Source organism: Emys orbicularis, chromosome 23 (genome assembly GCF_028017835.1).
Source record: "Emys orbicularis isolate rEmyOrb1 chromosome 23, rEmyOrb1.hap1, whole genome shotgun sequence".
Lineage (NCBI taxonomy): Eukaryota > Metazoa > Chordata > Testudines > Emydidae > Emys > Emys orbicularis.
In genome coordinates this window covers 2207873-2221306 of record NC_088705.1, presented here as the reverse complement: position 1 = coordinate 2221306, position 13434 = coordinate 2207873, and positions in this window count along the sequence as shown.

The window sequence follows — 13434 nt, the reverse complement described above, 5'->3', positions numbered from 1 at the left end:
GGAGGTCACTCACCCCGAGAGCACCACCTTGGTGGCCAGGTTTGGTGTGGTGACTCTCCCACTTTGCACCCCTGGCTGAAGGTCGCTCCAGCAATGCCGTGGTCTCTCTTCCCATGACTTGGCTCTCCAGACAGGTCATGGTTTAGTCCTCCCTTCTGAGTCACAGAAACTCCAGCCTAAAACAGTCTCGTGCCTTCGCAAACGGGTCTTCAGCTCAACCTCTGGGCCCCGTGTCCTCACACCCTTCTCTCAGGGCTTCCCACCGTCTTTATCCCTTTCTCAGGGATCAAGGCTCTCACAGCTCTTCCCTGAATCCCATAACAAAAATCCCAAACTAAAAGTATACAAACTCAAACCAATGTCTGCCCTCCGCAGCTGAGCTCTCATCCCACTCTGCTGCTCTGTTCCTCCACTGGACACCTCCCAGGGCTATTTCCCTAGTAGTCCAAATCCTGCCTTTTTAAAATCAGGGTTTACCACTAGGCCTGCTCCACTCCCAGCGGCTGCTTTATTGCTCTCCTGGCCCCTTGACATACTCTCCCCCTCAGGAGAGGTTCCCAGGGCCAACTTTCTCCCTGGGTTTTTTCCTCACAATCTTTCCAGTCCCATGGAGTGACGGCAGCATTCCTCACACTGCAGCCCCTCTTTCCTTTTTCTTCTCTTTTTGCTTTTTTTATGAGACAAGGTGGGGGAGGAAATATCTTTTCTTGGACCAATTTCTGTAGGTGAGGGAGATGAGCTCTTCTTTGGGTCTGGGAAAGGTACTTTGCGTATCATGGCTAAATGCAAGGGGGAACAGACTGTTCAGCGTAAGTAGTTATATTCTAAGGGGCCATTCGAGGTAGAAACAACGAGGAGTCCTTGTGGCACAATCTAATGAAGTGAGTTTTAGCTCACGAAAGCTTCATGCCCAAATAAATGTGTTAGTCTCTAAGGTGCCACAAGGACTCCTCGTTGTTTTTGCGGATACAGACTAACACGGCTACCCCTCTGAAACCTGATTCGAGGTAGGGTGGCCCGTTAACACCTCTGCAGTCATAGGACAAAAGGGGGGGCTAGTGGGTTCCAGCTTGTTGTAATAAGCTATAAATCCAGTGTCTCTGTTCAGTCCATGATTTTTATTGTCTAGAAGAGTTATGAACTTAAGCTCCCAGGCTTGTCTTTTGAAGGCTTTGTGCAAGTTTCCTTTGGAGATGAGGACTGATCAGTCAGCTATCGAGTGATCGCTCTGTGATGAGTGATCGCTCACCCACACATGCCGGGGTGGTTTTGTCATTTATCATCTTCCTGTGTGAGTGCAGTCGAGAGCGCAGCGATTGTCTCGTTTCACCCCATAGTTGTTATCGGGGCAGTCAGTGCAGTGGATGAGGTGCCCATGTGTTGTGATAGGCATGTGTGGGGCCTTGACAGGTGTGCTGGGGGGCGTTGAGCATCGTAGCAGTGGAGATATCACCTCACCCACCCTGTCTCTCTGATATCTGGGACCGACATGGCTACAATGACACGGCTTTTTCATGGTGAACCAGACTTGACTGGATAGTCGATAGCCACCACCAACAATAATTCCTAAATACCTAGAGGCTTGTATTTCTTCATTCTGCTCTGTCTCTCTCAGGGAAACAACGCCTTGCCAACCTGGCCCCATTTCCCTAGTAGTTTTACTAAATAACATCATGTGACTTAAGCAATTCAGATTCCTCTGACAGCTTTCCCCTTTCTTTATCAGTGGTTTGAGCATTGGCCTGCTAAACCCAGGGTTGTGAGTTCAATCCTTGAGGGGGCCACTTAGGAATCTGAGGCAAAATCAGTACTTGGTCCTGCTAGTGAAGGCAGGGGGCTGGACTCGATGACCTTTCAAGGTCCCTTCCAGTTCTAGGAGATAGGATATCTCCATTTATTTATTTATTTATACCCATCGAAGGGGATCAATTGTTTCTTCTGCTTTCCAGAGCGCACATACTGCATCTTTGTGTTTATTTCTTTGAACAAGATTTCTGTTTAAACCACAATAGCCAGCTAGCACTCTAAACAAAATCGCTGCATGTTTCCTATCCGGGTCCTGAAGTAAGTCATTATTATCCTCAGCTCTAAGGGACAATACAACAAACCTTCTTCCTCTTTTTGTGTTGATCCAAATTTTCTGATCCCCCTTTTTTCTCTCACTTTCCTGCCTTTATAATCGCTCCCCAGCCCCTCCCAGCTGGACTTAATCTCTAATTAAACCTGGTGCAGTCAGATAACGTGACTGGCCTCTCAGGCCCTCGTTAACAACTCAGATTGGGCAAGCAACTCCAGTGCCCCCTGCTGAAAGGAGAGTCACCTGTTTCTAGGTGAACCAAACTTGAACCAAAACTTCCCAGGGTTCTGAACTGTTCAGATATGAGGGTTTTCACTTCCAGTTTCCAACCATGACCAGAAATGCAAAATTCTGCATGAAAAGGCTGTTTTTGTGCTGTTTGGAGCTAAGGTCACCAAAGGACGTGCTAGGAATTTTCTGTGGAAGGCTGTTCACAGGCACTTTCCAACCCAGTTTTGCAGACTCAAAGGCACAGACAGGCTTTGCATGAACACTGCATCTGGGATTTTCAAAGGAGTTTAAGGGAGATAGGTGCTCAACTTCCCCTTTGAAAAATCCAACCCTGGGTGAGTATTTGAACCAATTCCACACTTGGAATTGGTACAGCTTGGCTCAGTGTTAGTGATGATGGGCTGAACCTGTGAGATGCTGAGTGTCCTCTGAGTCCTGGGATAGTGGGTGCTGAACACTGCAAGGTCGTTGTCAAGTCAGATGCTCTTCACTTGGTACTCTACACCATGGGCTGCTCTGTTATGGCTACATCCGGGGGCGCCTAACCCCAAATTCAGCTAATGAGTCATCTTTTCTTCTCTATTACAGTGGTTTAAATCTGGAGCAACTACATCAGCTGAACAGGATTACTCCTGGTTTACATCAGTGTAACAGATCTGAATTTGGCCCAAAATTACCAGTGACCACTCCTGATTCCTGAACTGGGAATAGACTCCTACAACTAGATGACCTCCTGAGGTCTCTTCCAACCCTAATCTTCTATGATTCTATGAACTACATCCTTAACTCTTCCGCTCCAGTGCTGCTGCATAGAAGGAGTGCATCATTCCAAACTCACATGATCAGTTTAATATTGGGAACCAGATTAAAACTATTTATATATTTTTTTAAAAGGAGCAAGACTGTGCCTTTGGTCTGTGTCCCATGAATAGACACTCTTCTTGTTATCTACTGTCGTTTCTCTGCTAAAACAGGCACAAACAATAGAAATAGCAGCCAAGGAGACTCAGAATAGGGCTTTGTTTTACTTATCTATCCCCTGGTTATGGATTTAATATTTGGAATGTTTCTCTTTGTGTCTGAAGAAAGTCTGAGCAAATTGGATCCTCACCAACTCTCTTGCTCCTGCACTAATTTATTTCCCCCTGAGTCAGCCTGACATGGTCTGAGATCCCCACAGCTATATTTGATGGTCTCTTCACTTAAACTTGGCAGTTCGTTTTTCAGACACATCATGTGGCTGGAACCATCTGGAATAGCTCATTTCCACTTCGCAAATATTCATGTTTAAAAATGGATATTTTTACGAGGATCCACACATTCACTGAGCAGTGAAATGTCATTTCCATTGCCAAATGCTGCTTTCTGCACTGGAAATTCACTACAGGCTGAAATTCTTCCCTGTACAGAGGGGCGCTCTGGCCAGCACAAGGCCTATATTCCATTTGGATCCTACCACTGGCTTTTGAGTGGTGCATAGACCTTGTGGGGCTGAAGTGGGACATAAGGGTGCCTGGACCTTTTGCTGGCTGCCTTCAAAACACAGATAGTTTTTGCTGCAAAACTGCTGTTGCTCAAGTGAGGTAATAATCAGGGGCGGCTCCAGGCACCAGCGCATCAAGCGCCTGCCTGGGGCGGCAAGCCGCGGGGGCGGCCTGCCAGTCGCCGTGAGGGCGGCAGTCAGGCTGCCTTCGGCGGCATGCCTGCGGGAGGTCTGCCGGTCCCGCGGTTTCAGCGGCAATTTGGCGGCGGGTACGCCGAAGGCACGGGACCGGCGGACCTCCCGCAGGTGTGCCGCCGACGGCTGCCTGACTGCCGTGCTTGGGGCGGCAAAATACATAGAGCCGCCCCTGGTAATAATCACCCCCTGCAAAGTATTTTGACCTGAGGATGTTGTTTCTTCCCTATCTCATTTGAATCTGGGACTTACCTCCCCAGTTTTCCCCTTGGGCTATGAAATCTCATAGAGCTACAATCACATTTTTTAAAACATAAAGTTTGCTTCCAATTTTAGTGATCTTTCAGTCCTGGCTAATGTCCTTTCAGCTAGGGTTTCCAAAACTGACTAGCAACCTGAGATGCCTTCAAGGGGTCTGATTTTTCAGAAAGTGCTGAGCATCCACTCTCCAGAAGAAAGGCTTCTCAAGTTGGGTATCCAAAATCACTAGTCACTTTTGGCTATCTTGATCCCTGATCATGCTCTGGTATATCCTGCCTGGGGTGAGCAGCTCTCCTTAGGTACAGTTCAATCTGTAGTTCCAATTTTATAGATCAAGATTAAAGGTGTAATTGCCCGCTTAGATTCTTAACAAGGTCAAACAAGAACATGAGAGGGATCCTTGTAAAAGATGTAATAAAATGTTCAGTTATGGTCGGATGAAATATCTATACTCTATCCATAGCACTTTCAAAGAAACACCATCATAAGGTTGTATTTTATTAAAATGGAGATAAGAAGGATCTTGAGCACTTGTTTTCAATGTACATACTTGATCCAAACACCCTCTTCTCTGGAGTGTTGCTTTGTGGGTCAGAATGAAATTGTTGTGCTTTCCCATGCTCGGAAGGAGCAGCTGTGCACACCGAGAAACGGTCACATTGCTAGTGACTCAGCATGTTGCATGGAGCCGACCCACTTATAGAAACAGGGTCAGTCTTTCCAGTTTTTAACTCAGATCAGAAATTCCAGTGATTGGGCCACTCTTGGCATAGAGCTGTCACAGAGACTCCGACACCCACTCCCTGCTGCCAGCCCAGGCGTCTGACCAGAAGAGAGGGGGTGAGCTGTGAAGCCCTATCCTGCACCAAGTCCCAGGTGCAGTTTCAGCCTTGGTGCTGCAAGCAGCTAGCGAAAATCACAGGAACCCCCAGGGCAAGGGGCGGGCAAAGGTGAGATCTCCCCCGCCTTGACCTGCATCGGATGCAGCTCAACTGGACCCCGCCCTCTGGCTCTCTGGGTGTTATGGCTTCAGGCACCCTTAGACTTATGGGTGGCATGAAGATAAATCAGATGCATATAATGAAATGAGCCCTGGACATCATCTCACTCAACTGTGTTGCCTTAAAATAGATTTGATTTACATATATATAACATAAAAGAGGCCAAGTAAATGATAGAACATAGGGCTGCTCAAGCCAAATGCAAGGCCAACAATGTAAGGCTATTTATGCACAATACAACTCATTTATGGTGTTCCAGGGGCTGTAATCTAAAGCTTACTCTATACAATTATTCAAAATACTAGGTACACAGATAGGCTGGCTAACACATTGCTGTATAATTTAGCCATGTGTTATGTGCCATTCCCTGACGTTTAGGGTTTAGAAAAGAATCGTTTATGCGAAACTCATAAGCTGCCGTTGGTAGGTGGATTTCAGTTGTGTAGTGTCAATAGATGAACCATGAATTCAACAAGGAGTCACCAAAAGATCATGACCCTGACACATGTCCCCAGAGTGGAGCTGCCTGGGGCTGCATTCCCACACTGGAGACTGAGCGGCTTCCTAGCCCGCCTCGGCCCCACCCCAGAAAGAATCCCATTGCCTTCAGGGGGAGATTTTCCTGTGTGAGATCAGCAGGATTTGACCTTCAGGGATGCCACAATCAAGGGTCTGTGACTGTCCTCAAAGCTTCCTGAGGTGTCCCAAAGGCTCAGGTGTGAGATCCTGCGGCAATCCAGGTGGAGGGAAGAGGTTAGGCACAAGACACATTCATATTTACATGCACAGCTGTCAATCTCCAGCAGTCACACTGAGAAGAATGAGTGAGAGCCAGGGCACAAGGTAGAATATGGGATCAGGGCCATGCTGTCAACTCAGCTTCACTCCGCAAAGGGAGTGTGGGGTTGGTTTGTCTATGTGAGCGAACAGCGGATAAACGAAGACTGTAAGACCAGACTCAAATGGCACTCGGCAGTGTTGCTTTGCAGGGATCTGTGCAAATGTTGCCTTTGGTTTTCATTCAATCCTATGCCTCTGAGAGCGCAGGAACCGGGACCAGCCCAGGGTGACCCATAAACTGTGTGTTGTGTGCTTCCTCAGCCCTGTGCCAGATGGGGACTCACTCCTGCCTCTTTCGCCCTCTCTGCTGCCTCTGTGTGTCCCAAGCCTCTCCACTGCACCTAGGAGTGTGTAACTCAGCACAGCTTCACTGACTTCAATTGGGCTGCACTGATTTTCACAAGCTGAGGATCCGGCCCCAGGCATTGCAAGGGTTAACTGTCCCTGTGCAGTAGGGCGTGAAGGCTTCTGGCACTTTTCCTCTTCCATTGGTTACAGGAATGGCCACATTTCTACCAGGAAATATCCATTTCAATGACGTTTTTTGATTTTCCAATTGGGAGAATTGAAACAAAAAAATTGTTTCCTGTCAACATTAACAACATGTTTTATTGTGAAAAGTTAATTCAAGTGAAAAATGCCATTTGATAACATCTAATTTGTTTAAAAAAATCATTTTGACATTTGCAAAACTTTTCTGAATTTTTTGCTCCACACATTTTCCAATATTTTGACTTTGTTAGCCAATAAATATGCTAGGTGTAGTACACACCACATTAGTGGGTATTATGTGCACAGTATTAATATAATATACATTTTATATCTGTGTGTTTGGAAGTTCATAGAATATCAGGGTTAGAAGGGACCTCAGGAGGTCATCTAGTCCAACCCCCTGCTCAAAGCAGGACTAATCCCCAGACAGATTTTTACCCCTATTCCCTAAATAGCCCCCTCAAGGATTGAACTCATAATCCTGGGTTTAGCAGGCCAATGCTCAAACCACTGAGCTATCCCTACCCCCCAGTTATGTTAACTGAATGTATAATGCTCTCCCCACACATCTCTTCCCCCATATCAAGTACTCCACAACACTTTGCAAAGCTGATGTCAGCTATGGCATTACAAAATAAGAAACTTTTCAAAGCAAAGCTGCATGAATACTTTGTACCAGGTACAGTTAGTGAGTGCTCTCACCGTTCATCAACACCTGGACTGTAGTATTCAGAATGAGATACGTGGAAGTACCAAGGACACAGTTGGCACAAACAAGTGGGTTAAACTTAAACTTCAAGTAATGAATAGGAGGCTTTTGGTTTGAACACAACCACAGCATAAATAGAAGTGGGTTTGGGGACATGTCTTTGAAGCACACTTTCTGTGTAAGGTGAGCATGCTGCGAGATAAGAATTGCTTCCCGGAAGGAGCGTATGATTGTCTCCTTTTCATATTGTACTGCTTAGTCATTAGAAAACAAATTTGGCTAAATTCAATTATTTGGTCTCTTGAACATTAGGAACAAACCATGAGTGCGGTCAAACAATTGGCTACACCTTTCAGTCAATAACTTTCTGTTCTGATTTGGACCAGAAACTGATTTCAAAATGTTGAAATTTCCCTCAGGATGAAAATTCCATTTCTCAATCAGCTCGATTTTTGTATTTTTCACTGCAGGGGAGATGAGGTGAGGAGCTTATTAAGAAAGAGGGAGTTCTGATGAGAATAGGCAGGAGAGATTCCGTCAGGCTATAGAATAACTTAGCTTCAAAATAATGTAGCTAAAAGTCTTGTACCCGGGAATAGTTAATAAGTTGAAGGGCAAGTGCAAGAGCATCCCAGTAGATATAGTTTAAGCAAAAATAGACAAATTTTTGGAGGGAAAAGTAGGGTATAACTGATAAACTGTGGGGTAAGAACAGCAGGATTTAACTGCAGCGACGAACACAAGGGAAGACATATGATTTCTGGTCTTCTCTCCTCTGAAATCTCCTCTGTTCCTCTGAGAGATAGAAAGGATAAGTCTCTGAGAAAGAAAAATGTTCTTTTTGGTGACCTTATGGATTAAAGATCTATTTCTAAACCAAATTTTCATATAAAACTTGCCATCCAGAATCCTGAGCTTAAACCTCACTTCGTCTGTCGACAGAAATGACCTTTCCTAGCTTTGTATATTAAATATCACAAAACCTGCTGCAATTTAAGCTAAAGCTTTTACGTTTAAATAAAGGCAACTTAAAAGCAAACTTGGCTTCTGTGCAAAGCCCATGGCACAGGGGAATATGGTACTGGTTGGGACACAACATTTTCTTCTCTTCCTGTGGAATTAGCCATACAGCCCATAACCCTCGCAGTTGGACTCTGAGTCCCTTTATTAGGGACAAAGGGATGCTAATGTTTCTTTGACCTGGCAGCTTTGCAAAGAGGCCTGTGTAGTGGCATTATCATGCTCCTCAATATTTTACCTGAAAAGAAGCCGTTTTGGTTCCATATGCTTTTGATCATTGAACAATAGACTGATGTTTGAAACAGGACTTTAGGTGCACTAATAAATCATGTCACATCAGTGTCCTTCCTTATCAAAGGTCATAAAGCAACTCCCTGGCTAGCTCATTATCCAGTCACCAAAAAGACAACTAGGGAAGGGCAGACACCATAAAATTGTGTTCACGTAGGTCCTTTCCATGCAACTGGGCACTCCCAAGATGATTTGCCTGAAACTAGTCACCTAAAGTGGAAGGTTCCATGTCTATGATTGAACCCCAGGGCTGCTGATATCATCTTACAGCATGTTTCCACACAGCTGTGATCATTCATCATCTGGATTGCTCATTGGGTGCCTGGAGGCAATTTCCAATCTCGGCCAAGCCAGGGCAAATTACTCCACTCCAAAAGTGTTTGACTTTACCGGTTAGGGAGGGGTAAAAAGATCAACTGAACAGGCCTAGGAAAGATGTGTCAGCCTGTGGCCTTGCTGTGCTCTGCCTGAGAGAATCATCAGCCCCCGGCTGCCTGCTGTGCTGTTGTCAGTGACTGCCCCACCGTTTACAGGGAAATCTGGGAAGTGGCACAGTTACATTTTGCACATAAAACCCATGTGAGAGGAAACCGTGTTTCACTGCCGGTGTATTCCTGGGTGCAATTTGTGTGGCTCTTACACCAGCAGCCTTAGGGATTTCATGTGAGTGAGTGATCCCCAACGAGTGTGAAGGCCACACAATCTCGCCCAGACTGATTCTCAGTTGGTTCCAAAATTAAACAGAAACACCCTTACTTTCCTGCGCCCCGTTGTCAGCCACTGGGGCCAGCAGTGCACGGGAACAATAAGAAATCATAGATGTTATGTAGCTGCAAATTCAGCTTTGCGTGGGTTCCTTCCTGTGGACAGAGGTGGGGCTGAGTGTTTCCTATGGCCCATTCACAATGTCTGTGACAGGTGCAGCAGCTCCCGTAGGAGGGAGAAAGTTTCAAATCCTTTCTCACACGCTCAGGGGCATCGTCGGGCTATGGAGAGGATGGGAGATTGGCAGCGTCTTCTGCGCAGGTGCAGCCAGAAGCAGGAAATTGGTGAATGGCATCACACCTGGTGATGTGAATTGTTTAATGCCAACCTCATACTAGCCTCAGAACTCAATGAATTCTCATCACTCTGGCTTAGCTTTCCCAACAAAGCAAGCTGGTCAATCTATCCAGGCAATGCGCATAGGAAGAGAAGCCTATGTCCCATTTTATGTCATACTGGTGAGTACAGAGCGGTGAAAATTCTTCAAAAAGAATTCTTCATGATAAAATATCATCAAGATTTTGAAAATTAGAAAAAAATTCATACCAGCCATATAGCCATCTGTAGGGTACCCAGATACTGTGATGATGGGCCAGTATGAAGCCTACGCAGCTAAATAGACACAGGTGGTGTTTTTCTCAGAGACATTGGAGAAGACAATACATCTAACCCAGCAGGATCAGGAATGAGGAGTTATGATGGGTTGCTGTTAGATGCTTCCATGTTTCAATTTTGGTCCATCATTAGCAATACTAGCATCAACAAGATCACGTGCAGTTAGAACCACAACTCATTTAATGGGAGGAAAAATAATCTGAGGTCAACAACTGTACAGGCTGTGGCCTTCACTGTTTCTGGAGCATGGACACGCAAAGCCGTGATGTTTGTCCAATCTGCATGGACTTTACACTTCGGCAGCATTTCTCTCCCCTTCCCCCATCTTCTTTTTTCAGCGTGGAGATGCCTTTTTAGCTAACAGTTGCTTTGTGACAACAAATCAATGTGTTTCTGTGTAACAGAATTAACTGAACTTACCCAGCTAAAGATCTGCTCTTTGATTATTGTCAATAACTAATCTCTTCATGGATGAAATGAAGAATGCTGTCTCATTAGCACATGGTTTACTGAGCAGAAAGTATCAATAGAGAGAATTTAAGGCCTCCAAAGGAGGGTTAAGGCAGTTTAGCCAAAAGGGGAGTGTTAAACAAAGGATAATAGTGCTGGAAAAATCCCAAATGGTGTGGATTGTCATTTGGAGGAAAACTGCTGGATGCTTCACCCAAACATTTTATCTCATGCTTTTTCATCTAGGAAGTACACTTGGAATCTGATGAGGAAAGATTGTTTCTTCTCAGGAGTATTATTGTTGCCATAGAGCCGTAGATGAATTGCTACAAGCAATTTCAGGAAGGCCTGGTCCCAAGAGCAGATCTTCATCTCCAGTGGAACAGGAGAGGAGCAGTGATTGTTGCAGAGATTTTGCATTGTAGGGCTATGATGTGTTTGTAGTGCAAGAATTTTTTCCCAATATTATTCAAAGGCCAGAGGAGTGGGAGAGGATGGTTAATGGCGAAAGGCCGATTGAAATAAGCATTTAGGGGGGATGGACTGGAGAAGAGTGAGGTGCTTAGACACACTGTGCATCTGTGAGATTGTTCCAGATACAGGGAACAGTAGGAGAAAAGTTGCAGGACTGTGAGTGAGGAAAGGAGATGAAAGGAAGTAGGGATGAGTAGGGAACATGGAGTCTTTTCCACCAAAACCCAAGCAACCATGAGCTGCATGCAAATGGCAAATAAAAACCAACCAGATATTTGTGTTGCTCTGTGATTTCTGGATGGAGGCAAAGGTTCCATTCCCTGCCTACGTTATTCTAACCAGTGCATCCAACCTCAACCCTGAGTCTGAGCCTCCAATTGTGGAGAGAGGCTGCTGATCCCTTAGTCCCAGATGTAACCATGAACCAGTTCTCTTCTCACTGAACTTTCACTGATTCAAATCTTCAACCCAGGTTTATTTGGGGAGTTTAAGAAAAATCGAGGGGGTCTGTTTTCTTCAGCTGGTGAAAATCAGCAAAGCTCTACACCAGCCAAGAAAAAATGGGCACTTTGTATTTAAAGCATCCAGCTTTATTCTGAATGAATCTGCCGAGTGCTTCTCATTTGCAGTCAAAGCTGTTTGACAGAGTTCTCAGGAACACACAACCCCCCACCCCTCATTCTCTTAGACAGTTGAGCCTATTAGTGCAGCCACATTTTGATTTTCATTTCATCGGTGCCTGATTTAAGTCAGACTTGAAATCCCCCAAAGATACCCAGGTAGTTCAGGAGTAACCCTAATTTCCTATCTCATCTATTCAGGCCACATAACAAGTTGCCATGGAGATCTGCTGAGCGCAGGCACGACTCACTGGTGATGGAGTCTCGCAGCCAGCGGCATCTGTTAATCTTATTTTTATCAATTTTTAAAGAGGGGATGAGGGTGAAAACTTTTTCTCTCCCCACCCCAACATCACTTGCAAAAGCTCGGCATTTGTACTTTATTGAGATCCCAGGCTCCAGTGACTTTGAAAATGAACCTTAGCAAACATGAAGCAGTAGCTTGGGAAATATGAGGGATGGAATTTAGTAGCAGGGAGCTGCTAATATGCTGCTACCTTTGACATATTGCTCTGGCTTTAATGAGTGAATGATTGACAGCACAAGATAGAGGGAAAAGGAAAACGTATCGTAGCTTTCTCCTCAGGTGGTCACAGCCAAGTCAGGGCCTGTAGCCAGGTCAGGCAGAGAAAATGGGGCTTTCAATTATGAAACTTAGACATATGCCATCTTCAAATTGATCTTTTAATTGTTTTTTCCCTTTTATAATGTGTGTGTGTGTGTGTGTGTGTGTTGAGCCTCTCTTCAGTTATAGGTTTACATTTCAGTAACATGTTTATGAAGTGGAAAATATGTGCTTAACTTTAGGCAATATATAGATAGATATGTTTTAAGGAATAGGGATGCACAAATGCTTTGCTGAATCTAGGCCTTAGACCTGACTAGAAATACCCATTGCCTGCCCATCCATATGGAATCCAGTTGCCTCTTACACCAGCTACTCAGTAATTGTGGCTCAGATGTCTGGTTCAAGGCCTATAGAATGGACCAGAAAATCAGCACCATGGACAGAGAGTGAAGGCAAAAAGGAGCCTCAGAAAAGGGCATTTGAAAGTTGAAGAAAAAAGTAAACTCTGGGTTAGACTTCCCACTCGGATTCCCACCCCCACTCCCTGCACACACTGGGTACATGTTTTTCCCCATCATACTTTGGGCATTTTATCAAGCAACCCAATTCTAACATAAATAAAACAACAGCTCCTGTGGCTGGTCATGCCACTGATTCAGCCACAGGCCACAAATCCCACCACAGCTAGCCCCAGACGGTTCCATTTTGTGTTAGCAAACTGGTTGTTCCTTCCCCTAGATGCGGAGTGCACCCAGCGATCCTTATGTCACAGAGATCCCATGGTTGTCAAGTTGGTGAACCCAATTATTAATGACAATGCACAGTAGTCATTGTCTTCATTATTTGCATGCCGACACACGCCCTGTCCCAAGAATTTACAATCTTACACTTTCTCTGGTTTGTTTCAGGGAGGGTGGAGCTCTGTGCTGCCCCCGCGGTAACACGCTGCCCAAATGGCCCCTTATACGCACTATTTACTGGCTGTAGAAGTGCTGCGACTCAATCTTTAGTGTTGTTATTGTGGGGAAGCTGTTACAAAGAGATGGCTCCGACAGTCTGTTCCCAGCCTCGTGGGGCTGGTGACCATTCCAATTCCTCAGGAAAGACTATTCCACAGCCAAGGGCCAGCCACCAGCTGGATCATGCAGCGACAAGTAGATCCTCCATTTAATGGGACGAATCCCAGCAGAACTTATGGGACTTATTTCATTAACATGTGTAAGTGCATTTAAATGGCAGCTTTTGTCCAAGCATTTCAAAGCAGAGTATTACTATTGCACTGATAGAGGCAATTTTTACATAAAGCAATCAAGTAACGATTTCGGTTTTAGTCATCTTTTAA